Below are 18,066 nucleotides of genomic sequence, written 5' to 3'. Positions count from 1 at the left end.
AAGCGGGTAAGAAAAGGTTAAAATACACGACTGTACACAATCAATAGCGGGAGCGGAGTTGTTCGGCTACAAGAAGGTGTGAAAGTCCGACCATGGTTTGTAAAAAGCGGGTAAGAAAAGGTGCGAATGCCCGACAATGTATGATCAAAAGAGGGAGTGGAGGTTTTCGGCTGAAAGAAGATCTGAATGTCCAACCATAATTTGTAAAAACCGGGGAAGAAAAGGCTCGAAAGCCCGACTATACACCATCAAAAGTGGGAGCGGAGGTGTTCAGCTTCAAGACGGTCTGAATGTCCATCAATAATTGCTAGAAAACATGAAAGAAAATTTTCGAATATCAAACTGCACATGATCATAAGCAGGAGAGGAGGTGTTCAGCTGCAAGAAGGTGTGAATGTCTACCCATAATTACTGAAAAATGGGTAAGAAAAGGTGCGAATGCCTAACCATACATCATCAAAAGAGGGAGCGGAGGTGTTCCGCTGTAAGACGGTGTGAATGTCTGACCATAGATGGTAAAAAGCGGGTAAGAAAAGGTTAAATTACCCATCTGTACACAATCAAAAGAGGGAGCGGAGTTGTTCAGCTAAGAGAAGGTGTGAAAGTCCGACCTTGGTTTGTAAAAAGCGGGTAAGAAAAGGTTCGTATGCCCGAATATACACCATCAAAAGCGGAAGCGGAGGTGTTCGGCTGCAAGATATTGTGAACGTCCGACCAAAGTTTGTAAAAAGCAGTTAAGAAAAGGTTTGAATATCTAACCAAACATAAGAATGAGTCTTTTCCACTGTAGAATGCCCGACTATAGACCATCAAATGCGGGAGCGGAGGTGTTCGGCTCTGAGTAGGTGTGAATGTCCGACCATAATTGCTGAAGAATGTGTTAGAAAAGGTAAGAATGCTGGACCATACATCATCAAAAGCGGTAGAGGTGGTGTTCGGCTGCAAAAAGGTTTGACTGTTCGACTAAAGTTTGTAAAAAGTGGGTAAGACAAGGTGCGAATGCCTGACAATGTATGATCAAAAGCGGGAGCGGAGGTGTTCAGCTGCAAGAAGGTCTACATGTCCATCAATAATTGCTAGAAAACATGAAAGAAACTTTTCGAAAATCAAACCGCACATGATCATAAGTGGGATAGGAGGTGTTCAGCTGCAAGGTGTGAATGTCCACCCATAATTCCTGAAAAATGGGCAAAAAAAAGGTGTGAATGCCCAACCATACATCATCAAAAGCAGGAGTGGAAGTGTTCGGCTACAAGAAGGTGTGAACGTCCAACCAAAATATGTAAAAAGAAGTTAAGAAAAGGTTCGAATATCCAACCATACATAATCAAAAGCGGGAGCAGAGCTGTTCGACTGCAAGTAGGTGTGAATGTCAGATCATAATTTGCAAAAAGCTGATGAGAAAGGGTGAGAATGCCCGACTATACATCATCAAATGCGGGAGCGGAGTTGTTCGGCTGTGAGTAGGTGTGAATCTCCGACCATAATTGCTGAAAAATGTGTTAGAAAAGGTAAAAATGCCGGTCCATACATCATCAAAAGCGAGAGAGGTTGTGTTCGGCTGCAAGTAGGTGTGAATGTCCAGCCATAATTACTCACAAACGGGTAAAGGTAGTATTGCCAGACCATATATGATCAAAACAGGGAGCGGAGGTGGTTCAGCTGCAAGAAGGTTTGAATGTCAAACTAAAGTTCAAATATATTAACAAAAGCGGGAGGAGAGGTCTTCGGATGAAAGTGGTTGAAAATTTCCAACCATAATGTATAAAATGCGGTGAAAAAAAATGTGTGATATAACACTAAAAGGTGGAGCGGAAGTGTTCGGCTGCAAGAAGGTGTGAATGTCCGACTATATTTGGTGAAAAGCAGGTGAAGCAAGGTCTGAATGCCCAACCTTACATCATCAAAAGCGAGATCAGAGGTGTTTGGCTGCAAGAAGGCCATAGTTTGCCAAAAGCGGGTAAGGTGCGAATGTCCGACTAAATATCAACAAAATTTGGGGCGGAGGTCTTCGGATGCAAGTGGGTGTGAATATCCCACCATACAAGTATGGTGGAGAGGAAGCTGTGAATGGCCGACCATAGTAAAAAGGTGCGAATGCCCGACAATGTATGATCAAAAGAGAGAGCGGAGGTGTTCGGCTGCAAGGTCTGAATGTCCAACCATAATTTGTAAAAACCGGGTAAGAAAAGGCTCGAAAGCCCGACTATACATCATCAAAAGCGGGAGCGGAGGTGTTCAGCTGCAAGAAGGTGTGAATGTTCGACTAAAGTTTGTAAAAAGCTGGTAAGACAAGGAGCGATGTCCCGACATTGTATGATCAAAAGCGGGAGCGGAGGTGTCCAGCTGTGAGTAGGTGTGAATGTCCGACCATAATTGCAGAAAAATGTGTTAGAAAAGGTTCGAATACTGGACCATACATCATCAAAAGCGGAAGCGGAGGTGTTCGGATGCAAGAAGGTGTGAACGTCCGACCAAAGTTTGTAAAAAGCAGTGAAAAGCGAGAAAAAGCATTTCGTGAGTTCTGCATGATTTGGGATTTTGCTTATAAAATGCATTACTTCACTCAAACTATGTTAAAACTGATTTGTCCTTCATATTTACCATGTCTAGAAATATTTAAACAAAAAAACAACGTTGTACTTTGCAGTAAAAGAAAGAGCAAATCTAAAGTTTCAGGAATCCGAGTATAAGCCTGCTTTCATGAGTTCTGCACGATTTCGGATTTTGCTATAAAATGAATTGCTTTGCTCAAACCAAGTTAAAACTGCTTTGTCCTTCCATATTCATCAATGTCTAGATCGACTTCAACAAAGAATAACATTGGACTTTGCAGTAGAAGAAGTTGAAATCCATCTACACATTGATAAATATGAAGGACAAAGCAGTTCCCACTTGCCCATAAGAAAATAAGCTTATTCTCGGATTCCTGATCCTTCAGTGTTGCTCTTTCTTCTACTGCAAAATACAATGTTGTTCTTTGTTGAAGTCGATCTAGACATTGATAAATATGAAGGAAAAAGCAGTTTTAACTTAGTTTGCGTGAAGAAATTCATTTTATACATAAAATCCGAAATCGTGCAGAACTCATGAAAATAAGCTTATTCTCGGATTCCTAAAACTTTTGATTTGCACTTTCTTTTACTGCAAAGTACAACGTTGTTTTTTGTTGAAATCTATCAAGACATTGATAAATACCAGCCGAAACTCTGCTGCCGCTTTTGATAATTTATGGTTTTGGCATTCTTACCTTTTCTTACCCGCTTTTTACAAATCATGATCTTACATTCACACCTACTTGCAGTCGAACACCTTCTCATCCACTTATGATCATGTGCGGTTGGGCTTTCGCACCTTTTCTTACCCATTTTTCAGTAATTATGGGTGGACATTCAGACCTTCTTGCAGCCGAAAACCTCCGCTCCTCTTTTGATCATACATTGTCGGCCATTCACACCTTGTCTTACCCGCTTTTTACAAACTTTAGTCAGACATTCAAACCTTCTTGCAGCTGAACCACCTCCGCTCCCTGTTTTGATCATATATGGTCTGGCAATAGTACCTTTTCTTACCCGTTTGTGAGTAATTATGGCTGGACATTCACACCTTCTTGCAGCCGAACACAACCTCTCCCGCTTTTGATGATGTATGGACCGGCATTTTTACCTTTTCTAACACATTTTTCAGCAATTATGGTTGGAGATTCACACCTACTCACAGCCGAACAACTCCGCTACCGCATTTGATGGTGTATAGTCGGGCATTCTCACCCTTTCTCATCAGCTTTTTGCAAATTATGATCTGACATTCACACCTACTTCCAGTCGAACAGCTCTGCTCCCGCTTTTGATTATGTTTGGTTAGATATTCGAACCTTTTCTTAACTGCTTTTTACAAACTTTGGTCGGACGTTCACAATATCTTCCAGCCGAACACCTCCGCTTCCGCTTTTGATGGTGTATATTCGGGCATACAAACCTTTTCTTACCCGCTTTTTACAATCCAAGGTCGGACGTTCACACCTTCTCTTAGCTGAACAACTCCGCTCCCTCTTTTGATTGTGTACAGTCGGGTAATTTAACCTTTTCTTACCCGCTTTTTACCATCTATGGTCGGACATTCATACCGTCTTACAGCGGAACACCTCCGCTCCCTCTTTTGATGATGTATGGTTAGGCATTCGCACCTTTTCTTACCCATTTTTCAGTAATTATGGGTAGACATTCACACCTTCTTGCAGCTGAACACCTCCTCTCCCGCTTATGATCATGTGCAGTTTGATATTCGAAAATTTTCTTTCATGTTTTCTAGCAATTATTGATGGACATTCAGACCGTCTTGCAGCTGAACACCTCCGCTCCCACTTTTGATGGTGTATAGTCGGGCTTTCGAGCCTTTTCTTCCCCGGTTTTTACAAATTATGGTTGGACATTCAGACCTTCTTGCAGCCGAAAACCTCCACTCCCTCTTTTGATCATACATTGTCGGGCATTCGCACCTTTTCTTACCCGCTTTTTACAAACCATGGTCGGACTTTCACACCTTTTAGTAGCCGAACAACTCCGCTCCCGCTATTGATTGTGTACAGTCGGGTATTTTAACCTTTTCTTACCCGCTTTTTACCAACAAGGGTTGGACATTCACACCTTCTTACAGCAGAACACCTCCGCTCCCTGTTTTGATTATGTATGGTCTGACATTCGCACCTTCTCTCACCCGCCTTTTACTATGGTCGGCCATTCACAGCTTCCTCTCCACCATACTTGTATGGTGGGATATTCACACCCACTTGCATCCGAAGACCTCCGCCCCCACTTTTGTTGATATTTAGTCGGTCATTCGCACCTTACCCGCTTTTGGCAAACTATGGCCTTCTTGCAGCCAAACACCTCTGATCTCGCTTTTGATGATGTAAGGTTGGGCATTCAGACCTTGCTTCACCTGCTTTTCACCAAATATAGTCGGACATTCACACCCACTTGCATCCGAAGACCTCCGCCCCAAATTTTGTTGATATTTAGTCGGACATTCACACCTTACCCGCTTTTGGCAAACTATGGCCTTCTTGCAGCCAAACACCTCTAATCTTGCTTTTGATGATGTAAGGTTGGGCATTCAGACCTTGCTTCACCTGCTTTTCACCAAATATAGTCGGACATTCACACCTTCTTGCAGCCGAACACTTCCGCTCCACCTTTTAGTGTTCTATCACACCTTTTTTTCACCGCATTTTATACATTATGGTTGGAAATTTTCAACCACTCTCATCCGAAGACCTCTCCTCCCGCTTTTGTTAATATATTTGAACTTTAGTCGGACATTCAAACCTTCTTGCAGCTGAACCACCTCCGCTCCCTGTTTTGATCATATATGGTCTGGCAATACTACCTTTTCTTACCCGTTTGTGAGTAATTATGGCTGGACATTCACACCTACTTGCAGCCGAACACAACCTCTCTCGCTTTTGATGATGTATGGACCGGCATTCTTACCTTTTCTAACACATTTTTCAGCAATTATGGTCGGAGATTCACACCTACTCACAGCCGAACAACTCCGCTCCCGCATTTGATGGTGTATAGTCGGGCAATTCTCACCCTTTCTCATCAGCTTTTTGCAAATTATGATCTGACATTCACACCTACTTTCAGTCGAACAGCTCTGTTCCTGCTTTTGATTATGTATGGTTGGATATTCGAACCTTTTCTTAACTGCTTTTTACAAACTTTGGTTGGACGTTCACACCTTCTTGTAGCCGAACACATGCACTCCTGCTTTTGATGATGTATGGTTGGGCATTCGCACCTTTTTTTTACCCATTTTTCAGGTATTATGGGTGGACATTCACACCTTCTTGCAGCTGAACACCTCCTCTCCCACTTATGATCATGTGTGGTTTGATTTTCGAAAATTTTCTTTCATGTTTTCTAGCAATTATTGATGGACATTTAGACCTTCTTGCAGCTGAACACCACCTCTCCCGATTTTGATGATGTATGGACCGGCATTTTTACCTTTTCTAACACATTTTTCAGCAATTATGGTTGGAGATTCACATCTACTCACAGCCGAAAAACTCCGCTACCGCATTTGATGGTGTATAGTCGGGCATTCTCACCCTTTCTCATCAGCTTTTTGCAAATTATGATCTGACATTCACACCTATTTGCATTCGAACAGCTCTGCTCCCGCTTTTGATTATGTATGGTTGGATATTCGAACCTTTTCTTAACTGCTTTTTACAAACTTTGGTTGGACGTTCACACCTTCTTGTAGCCGAACACATGCACTCCTGCTTTTGATGATGTATGGTTGGGCATTCGCACCTTTTTTTTACCCATTTTTCAGGTATTATGGGTGGACATTCACACCTTCTTGCAGCTGAACACCTCCTCTCCCACTTATGGTCATGTGTGGTTTGATTTTCGAAAATTTTCTTTCATGTTTTCTAGCAATTATTGATGGACATTTAGACCTTCTTGCAGCTGAACACCACCTCTCCCGATTTTGATTATGTATGGACCGGCATTTTTACCTTTTCTAACACATTTTTCAGCAATTATGGTTGGAGATTCACATCTACTCACAGCCGAACAACTCCGCTACCGCATTTGATGGTGTATAGTCGGGCATTCTCACCCTTTCTCATCAGCTTTTTGCAAATTATGATCTGACATTCACACCTACTTGCAGTCGAACAGCTCTGCTCCCGCTTTTGATTATGTATGGTTGGATATTCGAACCTTTTCTTAACTGCTTTTTACAAACTTTGGTTGGACGTTCACACCTTCTTGTAGCCGAACACATGCACTCCTGCTTTTGATGATGTATGGTTGTGTATTCGCACCTTTTTTTTACCCATTTTTCAGGTATTATGGGTGGACATTCACACCTTCTTGCAGCTGAACACCTCCTCTCCCACTTATGATCATGTGTGGTTTGATTTTCGAAAATTTTCTTTCATGTTTTCTAGCAATTATTGATGGACATTTAGACCTTCTTGCAGCTGAACACCACCTCTCCCGATTTTGATTATGTATGGACCGGCATTTTTACCTTTTCTAACACATTTTTCAGCAATTATGGTTGGAGATTCACACCTACTCACAGCCGAACAACTCCGCTACCGCATTTGATGGTGTATAGTCGGGCATTCTCACCCTTTCTCATCAGCTTTTTGCAAATTATGATCTGACATTCACACCTACTTGCAGTCGAACAGCTCTGCTCCCGCTTTTGATTATGTTTGGTTGGATATTCGAAACTTTTCTTCACTGCTTTTTACAAACTTTGGTTGGACGTTCACACCTTCTTGCAGCCGAACACCTCCGCTTCCGCTTTTGATGGTACATATTCGGGCATTCGAACCTTTTCTTACCCACTTTTTACAAACCATGGTCGGACTTTCACACCTTCTTGTAGCCGAACAACTCCGCTCCCGCTATTGATTGTGTACAGTCGGGTATTTTAACCTTTTCTTACCCGCTTTTTACCAATTATTGTTGGACATTCACACCGTCTTACAGCGGAACACCTCCGCTCCCTCTTTTGATGGTGTATGTTCGGGCATTCGAACCTTTTCTTACCCGCATTTTACGAACTATGGTCGGACATTCAAACCTTCTTTTAGCCGAACACATCCACTCCTGCTTTTGATGATGTATGGTTGAGCATTCGCACCTTTTCTTACCCATTTTTTACAAACTATGGTCGGACATTCACACCTTCTTGCAGCTGAACACATCCACTCCTGCTTTTGATGATGTATGGTTGGGCATTCGTACCTTTTCTTACCCATTTTGCAGTAATTATGGGTGGACATTCACACCTTTTTGCATTTTAACACCTCCTCTCCCGCTTATGATCATGTGCGGTTTGATGTTCGAAAATTCTCTTCCATGTTTTCTAGCAATTATTGATGGACATTCAGACCTTCTTGCAGCTGAACACCTCCGCTCCAGCTGTTGATGGTGTATAGTCGGGCTTTCGAGCCTTTTCTTCCCCGATTTTTACAAATTATGGATGGACATTCAGACCTTCTTTCAGCCGAAAACCTCCGCTCCCTCTTTTGATCATACATTGTCGGGCATTCGCACCTTTTCTTACCCGCTTTTTACAATTCATGGTCGGACTTTCACACCTTTTAGTAGCGGAACAACTCTGCTCCCGCTATTGATTGTGTACAATAGGGTATTTTAACCTTTTCTTACCTGCTTTTTGCCAATTATGGATGGACATTCACACCTTCTTACAGCGGAACACCTCCGCTCCCTCCTTTGATGGTGTATGTTCGGGCATTCGAACCTTTTCTTACCCGCTTTTTACAAACTATGGTCAGACATTCACACCTTCTTGCAGCCGAACACTTCCGCTCTACCTTTTAGTGTTCTATGGGGTATTCACACCTTTTTTTTCACCGCATTTTATAGATTATGGTTGTAAATTCTCACCCACTCTTATCCGAAGACCTCTCCTCCTACTTTGGTTAATATATAGTCGGGCATTTGAACCTTTTCTTACCCGCTTTTTACAAATTATGGTCGAACATTCACACCTACTTGCAGCCGAACACCTCCGCTCCCGCTTTTGATGGTGTATAGTCGGGCTTTCGAGCCTTTTCATCCCCGGATTTTACAAATTATGGTTGGACATTCAGACCTTGCAGCCGAAAACCTCCGCTCCCTCTTTTGATCATACATTGTCAGGCATTCGCACCTACTTGCAGCCGAATACTTCCGCTCCACCTTTTAGTGATGTATGGTTGGCATTTGCACCTTTTCTTACCCTTTCTTACCCTACTGATTGCTTAAGATTAAGTTGTTTTTTCTCAAACTACAACATTTCTGCTTTTAGTGTTCTATGAGGCATTTACATATTTTTTTTCACCGTAATGAAGTCTTTAGTAAAAGGCGAAAGACTTGTACGTTATGAAGAGAAACCAGAGTACGATTATCCGTCACTGCGGGAGCAGGTCATCAGGCTAGTTGGCATAGCCACCTTCCCCATGGTGAGCTTTGCTTTGTTGAGACGCTTGCTCCCACCCCCCACCCCCCCATCCCCCCACCCCCTTTCTCCTCAGCTGACCAAGTAGGAACAATCGGGCCCTATTCGATGGCTGCCTTGTCTTTTACTCTGTGCAAAAGACAAGGCAGCCACAAACACCACGGGAACACCGTATTGAGGCTTTGTTCTGACCACTCATTCGGTGTCGCGTTTCTTTCAAGCAATTCTCCCGGTTAGCCCACACTCGGCTCGCTCCCAGAGCTGTGTTAAAGTCTACTTCGCATTCACTCTCTTTTCTCAGCAGATTAAAAGAAAGTTTCATCTTGGGCTCCCTGAAACTTCAATCCTGCACCGCTGTTTGCTTTTTCACAAGAGCAGAGAAGAGCGCACCGTTCCCAGCGGCACTGCAGTACTGGGTCGATGCTTGGAGTGAACGGAGCAAGCTTCTTTTTCAACTCCTATTCTTAAAAATCCATTTAATATGTAGTCCTCGTATAGAGGACATATTAAACTGATAAGAACAGATACTACACTTGATCTTAGCCAAAAGGCCGAGAAGCGATAACTGTCCACTGTTTCAGGTCCGAGGGCCCTTGCTGGCACAATGCGCACTTGTAGCAGTGTTCTTTTTATGGCCATAGGTGGCCAGAGTGTCACGTTGCACCTCCGCCCACCCGCTGCACTGAGCACTCTTCAGCCCTTTTAAATGGTATAACTTTGCACTCCCGCATGCTCCAGCAAGCACCATTCAAGCAACAACTTTGCACTCCAGCTTCGAACATCGGCACAATCGCAACAAGTAAGGCGACTCTACTCAGAGAAGTCACTCTGCACAGTAACAAGATTTCTTTTGCACAGACAGAAAGGGCTTCACCCGCAAAGGTAAAGCCTGCCAAAAATAGAAACAACTCATTAGTGCTGCTCTCCACGAAAGTCTTTAGTAAAAGGCGAAAGACTTGTATGTTATGAAGAGAAACCAGAGTACGATTATCCGTCACTGCGGGAGCAGGGCATCAGGCTAGTTGCCATAGCCACCTTCCCCATGGTGAGCGTTGCTTGGTTGAAACGCTTGCCCCTGTGCAATCGACAAGGCAGCAACAAAAACACCACGGGAACACCGTATTGAGGCTTTGTTCTGACCGCTCATTCGGTGTCGCGTTTCTTTCAAGCAATTCTCCCGGTTAGCCCACACTCGGCTCGCTCCCAGAGCCGTGTTAAAGTCTACTTCGCATTCACTCTCTTTTCTCAGCAGACTCTTGGGATTTTATCTATAAAATGAATTCCTTCACTCAAACTATGTTAAAACTGCTTTGTCCTTCCTATTTACCATGTCTAGAAAGATTTAAACAAAAAAAAAACAACATTGTACTTTGCAGTAAAAGAAAGAGCAAATCTAAAGTTTCAGGAATCCGAGAATAAGCTTACTTTCATGAGTTCTTCACGATTTCGGATTTTGCTATAAAATGAAATGAATTCCTTCACTCAAACTAAATTAAATCGCTAATCTGTTACATGTAAGGCAGATGTCAAAATCACCGAAATAGGATCTAAGGGTATTCGGCCAATCGAGCTGTAGCAGCTTTGGTAAAAGAGTATAAGTTGAAGAGTTTGTGAATAAAGGTGTGCGCACACATAGTGAGCTGTAGGAAAATAGGCAGGGAGCAATGCCGGCTGGGGTATATGTTCTTGTATGTTGTCTGACTGTTTGATTTGAATGTGTTGTGTAAGTGTCCTGTTGAATGTTACATGTTTGGGCTTTGACACTTCACTGTGGTTGTTAACTGTGTGGTGTGTCCTGAAATGTTATATTTTTGGGCTGTGTGACATGCTTAATGCTTGTCAGTAGCTACCCACTTATTCATATATAGCAACTGACAACATAAGAAGTCTGGACATACTTTGATAGTAGTTGTAGAAGTATCCTTATTGATAATAGATAAACTAATTCATAGTGATAGAACAGTAGATGAACAGGTGCCTGCACATGTCTCACGAAAATAAAATGGGTGTATGATTGCTGACGGCAGAGCAATACTGCCAAACTTATGAGTTCTTGTGGCAAACTTGATTCAGTGTCTTGACGTGTATACGCTGTTTCGCTGACTTGATTGTCACAAGAAACAAAGTGTGTTTGATAAGATCCGACCATTTTATTACGGGAGGATCAGTATGTATGGATTCTGATGTGACTGATAAACCCATTCGTATCTTAAGCATAATCTAATACGTGAGACAACGCCCTGGCACACAATCAAAAAAAAAAAAGAGAGAGCGGTTTTGTGTCCCCACAGTCCATAATGTAGAAAAGAGATAAAAAAGCCTTTCTGATTTGGTGTGTGTGCTCACAGTGCAAAATGTAGAGAAAAGAGAGAAAAGAAAGCCGTTTTAGTGTCACGGGTGTTGTGACTTACACACACACATTTCTGAATTGAGAAAGGAAATTATTTTAGAGGAAGCACTAGAGTTTAGATCCAACATTTGTTGATAGGCATTCATTTATTTCTTCACTTCTGATGAAGTTTCAACAATAAACAACAAACTTTGTATTATGAGAAAGAACCAGACTCATTCTTCAGGAATCCGAAAATAAGCTCTATTTTACGAGTTATGCACGAATTCGGATTCTCCTATAAAACGAATTCCTTAACTCTAACCAAGTTAAGACTGCTTTGTCCTTCATATTTATTCATGTCTAATCAAGTTTCAACGATAAACAACGTTGTACTTTGTAGAATGAGAAAGAACTTCTTCAGCAATAAGCATCTCTCGACATATGACGAAATACAGATTTTGCTATAAAATTAATTCCTTCTATCAGCCTGACTTAAAACTGTTTGTCCTCCTTATTTATCCACTTCAAATCAAGTTTCAACAATTAAAAAAATTTTGTAGTTTGAGAAAAAACAACTTAATCTTAAGCAATCAGTAGGGTAAGAAAGGGTAAGAAAAGGTGCAAATGCCAACCATACATCATCAAAAGCAGGAGTGCATGTGTTCGGCTACAAGAAGGTGTGAACGTCCAACCAAAGTTTGTAAAAAGCAGTTAAGAAAAGGTTCGAATATCCAACCATACATAATCAAAAGCGGGAGCAGAGCTGTTCGACTGCAAGTAGGTGTGAATTTCAGATCATAATTTGCAAAAAGCTGATGAGAAAGGGTGAGAATGCCCGACTATACACCATCAAATGCGGGAGCGGAGTTGTTCGGCTGTGAGTAGGTGTGAATCTCCGACCATAATTGCTGAAAAATGTGTTAGAAAAGGTAAGAATGCCGGTCCATACATCATCAAAAGCGAGAGAGGTTGTGTTCGGCTGCAAGTAGGTGTGAATGTCCAGCCATAATTACTCACAAACGGGTAAGAAAAGGTAGTATTGCCAGACCATATATGATCAAAACAGGGAGCGGAGGTGGTTCAGCTGCAAGAAGGTTTGAATGTCCGACTAAAGTTAAAATATATTAAGAAAAGCCGGAGGAGAGGTCTTCGGATGAGAGTGGTTGAAAATTTCCAACCATAATGTATAAAATGCGGTGAAAAAAAGGTGTGATAGAACACTAAAAGGTGGAGCGGAAGTGTTCGGCTGCAAGAAGGTGTGAATGTCCGTCTATATTTGGTGAAAAGCAGGTGAAGCAAGGTCTGAATGCCCAACCTTACATCATCAAAAGCGAGATCAGAGGTGTTTGGCTGCAAGAAGGCCATAGTTTGCCAAAAGCGGGTAAGGTGCGAATATCCGACTAAATATCAACAAAATTTGGGGCGGAGGTCTTCGGATGCAAGTGGGTGTGAATGTCCGACTATATTTGGTGAAAAGCAGGTGAAGCAAGGTCTGAATGCCCAACCTTACATCATCAAAAGCGAGATCAGAGGGTTTTTGGCTGCAAGAAGGCCATAGTTTGCCAAAAGCGGGTAAGGTGCGAATGACCGACTAAATATCAACAAAAGTGGGGGCGGAGGTCTTCGGATGCAGGTGGGTGTGAATATCCCACCATACAAGTATGGTGGAGAGGAAGCTGTGAATGGCCGACCATAGTAAAAGGCAGGTGAGAGAAGGTGCGAATGTCAAACCATACATAATCAAAACAGGGGGCGGAGGTGTTCTGCTGTAAGAAGGTGTGAATGTCCGTCTATATTTGGTGAAAAGCAGGTGAAGCAAGGTCTGAATGCCCAACCTTACATCATCAAAAGCGAGATCAGAGGTGTTTGGCTGCAAGAAGGCCATAGTTTGCCAAAAGCGGGTAAGGTGCGAATGTCCGACTAAATATCAACAAAATTTGGGGCGGAGGTCTTCGGATGCAAGTGGGTGTGAATGTCCGACTATATTTGGTGAAAAGCAGGTGAAGCAAGGTCTGAATGCCCAACCTTACATCATCAAAAGCGAGATCAGAGGGTTTTTGGCTGCAAGAAGGCCATAGTTTGCCAAAAGAGGGTAAGGTGCGAATGACCGACTAAATATCAACAAAAGTGGGGGCGGAGGTCTTCGGATGCAGGTGGGTGTGAATATCCCACCATACAAGTATGGTGGAGAGGAAGCTGTGAATGGCCGACCATAGTAAAAGGCAGGTGAGAGAAGGTGCGAATGTCAAACCATACATAATCAAAACAGGGAGCGGAGGTGTTCTGCTGTAAGAAGATGTGAATGTCCAACCATAGTTGGTAAAAAGCGGGTAAGAAAAGGTTAAAATACCCGACGGTACACAATCAATAGCGGGAGCGGTGTTTGTGGCTGCCTTGTCTTTTGCACAGAGTAAAAGACAAGGCAGCCATCGAATAGGGCCCGATTGTTCCTACTTGGTCAGCCGAGGAGCAAGGGGGGGGAGCAAGCGTCTCAACCAAGCAAATCTCACCAAGTAGGAACAATCGGGCCCTATTCGATGGCTGCAACACCTGAAAGAGATATTGATGCGAGACCCGATCAAAAGCTTTTTCAAAGTCTAAATTTAAGATGACAAGCCGGGTGTTTCTGTCTCTAGCGTAATCAATGATGTCTCGAATCAGTACGAGGCTGTCGGTGAGTTGTCTCTCTGAGATGGCACAAGTCTGGTCTGGGTGAATTACCTCCTCTAAAACAGAGGACATCCGTGTCGTTAAAACCTTGCTAAAAAGTTTACAGTCAAAGTTTAAAAGTGTGATGGGCCTCCAATTCTTTAGGTCAGTCTTATCATTTTTATCAGAAGTGAAGAAATAAATGAATGCCTATCAACAAATGTGGGATCTAAACTCTAGTGCTTCCTCTAAAATAATTTCCTTTCTCAATTTAGAAATGTGTGTGTGTAAGTCACAACACCCGTGACACCAAAACGGCTTTCTTTTCTCTACACTCTGCACTATGAGCACACACACCAAATCAGAAAGGCTTTTCTCTCTCTTTTCTACATTATGGACTGTGGGGACACAAAACCGCTCTCTCTTTTTTTTTTTATCGTGTGCCAGGGCGTTGTCTCACGTATTAGATTGTGCTTAAGATACGAATGGGTTTATCAGTCACATCAAAATCCATACATACTGATCCTCCCGTAATAAAATGGTCGGATCTTATCAAACACACTTTGTTTCTTGTGACAATCAAGTCAGCGAAACAGCGTATACACGTCAAGACACTGAATCAAGTTTGCCACAAGAACTCATAAGTTTGGCAGTATTGCTCTGCCGTCAGCAATCATAGATCCATTTTATTTTCGTGAGACATGTGCAGGCACCTGTTCATCTACTGTTCTATCACTATGAATTAGTTTATCTATTATCAATAAGGATACTTCTACAACTACTCTATCAAAGTATGTCCGGACTTCTTACGTTGTCAGTTGCTATATATGAATAAGTGGGTAGCTACTGACAAGCATTAAGCATGTCACACAGCCCAAACATATAACATTTCAGGACACACCACACAGTTAACAACCACAGTGAAGCGTGTCAAAGCCCAAACATGTAACATTCAACAGGACACTTACACAACACATTCAAATCAAACAGTCAGACAACATACAAGAACATATACCCCAGCCGGCATTGCTCCCTGCCTATTTTCCTACAGCTCACTATGTGTGCGCACACCTTTATTCACAAACTCTTCAACTTATACTCTTTTACCGAAGCTGCTACAGCTCGATTGGCCGAATACCGAATAATCCTAATTCGGTGAATTTGACATCTGCCTTACATGTAACAGATTAGCGGTTTAGCAGTTTTAATTTAGTTTGAGTGAAGGAATTCATTTTATAGCAAAATCCGAAATCGTGAAGAACTCATGAAAGTAAGCTTATTCTCGGATTCCTGAAACTTTAGATTTGCTATTTCTTTTACTGCAAAGTACAACGTTGTTTTTTTTCTTTAAATCTTTCAAGACATGGTAAATATGAAGGACAAAGCAGTTTTAACATAGTTTGAGTGAAGGAATTAATTTTATTGTTAAAATCCCAAGAGTCTGCTGAGAAAAGAGAGTGAATGCGAAGTAGACTTTAACACGGCTCTGGGAGCGAGCCGAGTGCGGGCTAACCGGGAGAATTGCTTGAAAGAAACGCGACACCGAATGAGCGGTCAGAACAAAGCCTCAATACGGTTTTCCCGTGGTGTTTTTGTTGCTGCCTTGTCTTTTGCACAGAGTAAAAGACAAGGCAGCCATCGAATAGGGCCCGATTGTTCCTACTTGGTCAGCTGAGGAGAAAGGGGGTGGGGGGATGGGGGGGTGGGGGGTGGGAGCAAGCGTCTCAACAAAGCAAAGCTCACCATGGGGAAGGTGGCTATGCCAACTAGCCTGATGACCTGCTCCCGCAGTGACGGATAATCGTACTCTGGTTTCTCTTCATAACGTACAAGTCTTTCGCCTTTTACTAAAGACTTCATTACGGTGAAAAAAAATATGTAAATGCCTCATAGAACACTAAAAGCGGAAATGGTGTAGTTTGAGAAAAAACAACTTAATCTTAAGCAATCAGTAGGGTAAGAAAGGGTAAGAAAAGGTGCAAATGCCAACCATACATCACTAAAAGGTGGAGCGGAAGTATTCGGCTGCAAGTAGGTGCGAATGCCTGACAATGTATGATCAAAAGAGGGAGCGGAGGTTTTCGGCTGCAAGGTCTGAATGTCCAACCATAATTTGTAAAAACCGGGGAAGAAAAGGCTCGAAAGCCCGACTATACACCATCAAAAGCGGGAGCGGAGGTGTTCGGCTGCAAGTAGGTGTGAATGTTCGACCATAATTTGTAAAAAGCGAGTAAGAAAAGGTTCGAATGCCCGACTATATATTAACCAAAGTAGGAGGAGAGGTCTTCGGATAAGAGTGGGTGAGAATTTACAACCATAATCTATAAAATGCGGTGAAAAAAAAGGTGTGAATACCCCATAGCACACTAAAAGGTAGAGCGGAAGTGTTCGGCTGCAAGAAGGTGTGAATGTCTGACCATAGTTTGTAAAAAGCGGGTAAGAAAAGGTTCGAATGCCCGAACAAACACCATCAAAGGAGGGAGCGGAGGTGTTCCGCTGTAAGAAGGTGTGAATGTCCGACCATAGTTGGCAAAAAGCAGGTAAGAAAAGGTTAAAATACCCGATTGTACACAATCAATAGCGGGAGCAGAGTTGTTCCGCTACTAAAAGGTGTGATAGTCCGACCATGGTTTGTAAAAAGCAGGTAAGAAAAGGTGCGAATGCCCGACAATGTATGATCAAAAGAGGGAGCGGAGGTTTTCGGCTGAAACAAGGTCTGAATGTCCATCCATATTTTGTAAAAATCTGGGAAGAAAAGGCTCGAAAGCCCGACTATACACCATCAACAGCTGGAGCGGAGGTGTTCAGCTGCAAGAAGGTCTGAATGTCCATCAATAATTGCTAGAAAACATGGAAGAGAATTTTCGAATATCAAACCGCACATGATCATAAGCGGGAGAGGAGGTGTTCAAATGTAAGAAGGTGTGAATGTCCACCCATAATTACTGCAAAATGGGTAAGAAAAGGTACGAATGCCCAACCATACATGATCCTAACAGGGAGCGGAGGTGTTTGGCTGCGACAAGGTGTGTATGTCCACCCATAATTAATGAAAAGCGGGCAACAAGTAGGTTTGAATACCCATCATCAAAAGCAGGAGTGGATGTGTTCGGCTACAAGAAGGTTTGAATGTCTGACCATAGTTTGTAAAAAGCGGGTAAGAAAAGGTTCGAATGCCCGAACATACACCATCAAAGGAGGGAGCGGAGGTGTTCCGCTGTAAGAAGGTGTGAATGTCCAACCATAATTGGCAAAAAGCAGGTAAGAAAAGGTTAAAATACCCTATTGTACACAATCAATAGCGGGAGCAGAGTTGTTCCGCTACTAAAAGGTGTGAAAGTCCAACCCTGGTTTGTAAAAAGCGGGTAAGAAAAGGTGCGAATGCCCGACAATGTATGATCAAAAGAGGGAGCGGAGGTTTTCGGCTGCAAGAAGGTCTGAATGTCCAACAATAATTTTGTAAAAACCGGGGAAGAAAAGGCTCGAAAGCCCGACTATACATCATCAAAAGCGGGAGCGGAGGTGTTCAGCTGCAAGAAGGTCTGAATGTCCATCAATAATTGCTAGAAAACATGAAAGAAAATTTTCGAATATCAAACCACACATCATCATAAGCGGGAGAGGAGGTGTTCAGCTGCAAGAAGGTGTGAATGTCCGACCATAGTTCGTAAAATGCGGGTAAGAAAAGGTTCGAATGCCCGAACATACACCATCAAAAGAGTGAGCGGAGGTGTTCCGCTGTAAGACGGTGTGAATGTCCAACAATAGTTGGTAAAAAGCGGGTAAGAAAAGGTTAAAATACCCGACTGTACACAATCAATAGCGGGAGCGGAGTTGTTCGGCTACAAGAAGGTGTGAAAGTCCGACCATGGTTTGTAAAAAGCGGGTAAGAAATGGTTCGAATGCCCGAATATATACCATCAAAAGCGGAAGCGGAGGTGTTCGGCTGCAAGAAGGTGTGAACGTTCCACCAAAGTTTGTAAAAAGCAGTGAAGAAAAGTTTCGAATATCCAACCAAACATAATCAAAAGCGGGAGCAGAGCTGTTCGACTGCAAGTAGGTGTGAATGTCAGATCATAATT

General features: G+C 42.7%; 2 non-coding genes and 2 pseudogenes across 2 annotated transcripts; 1 reads left to right on the top strand and 3 right to left on the bottom strand.

Annotated features, from left to right (window-relative positions):
* Positions 1–8,873: 8,873 nt before the first annotated feature.
* Positions 8,874–8,941, bottom strand: LOC140317461 (U5 spliceosomal RNA; annotated as a pseudogene).
* Positions 8,942–9,382: 441 nt separating this feature from the next.
* On the bottom strand, positions 9,383–9,566 carry LOC140317047 (U2 spliceosomal RNA). Its single transcript, XR_011917398.1, has one exon. It is a non-coding gene; the product is annotated as a U2 spliceosomal RNA (small nuclear RNA).
* Positions 9,567–9,874: 308 nt separating this feature from the next.
* Positions 9,875–9,988, bottom strand: LOC140317349 (U5 spliceosomal RNA). The gene has a single exon (XR_011917671.1). It is a non-coding gene; the product is annotated as a U5 spliceosomal RNA (small nuclear RNA).
* A 5,805-nt stretch (positions 9,989–15,793) lies between these two features.
* LOC140317460 (U5 spliceosomal RNA) lies at positions 15,794–15,861 on the top strand (annotated as a pseudogene).
* The last annotated feature ends 2,205 nt before the right edge of the window (positions 15,862–18,066 follow it).

Source organism: Leuresthes tenuis, unplaced genomic scaffold (assembly GCF_036924035.1).
Source record: "Leuresthes tenuis unplaced genomic scaffold, fLeuTen1.0.hap1 SCAF_10, whole genome shotgun sequence".
Taxonomy (NCBI): Eukaryota; Metazoa; Chordata; class Actinopteri; order Atheriniformes; family Atherinopsidae; genus Leuresthes; species Leuresthes tenuis.
This window is presented reverse-complemented; position numbering and strand designations above follow the sequence as displayed.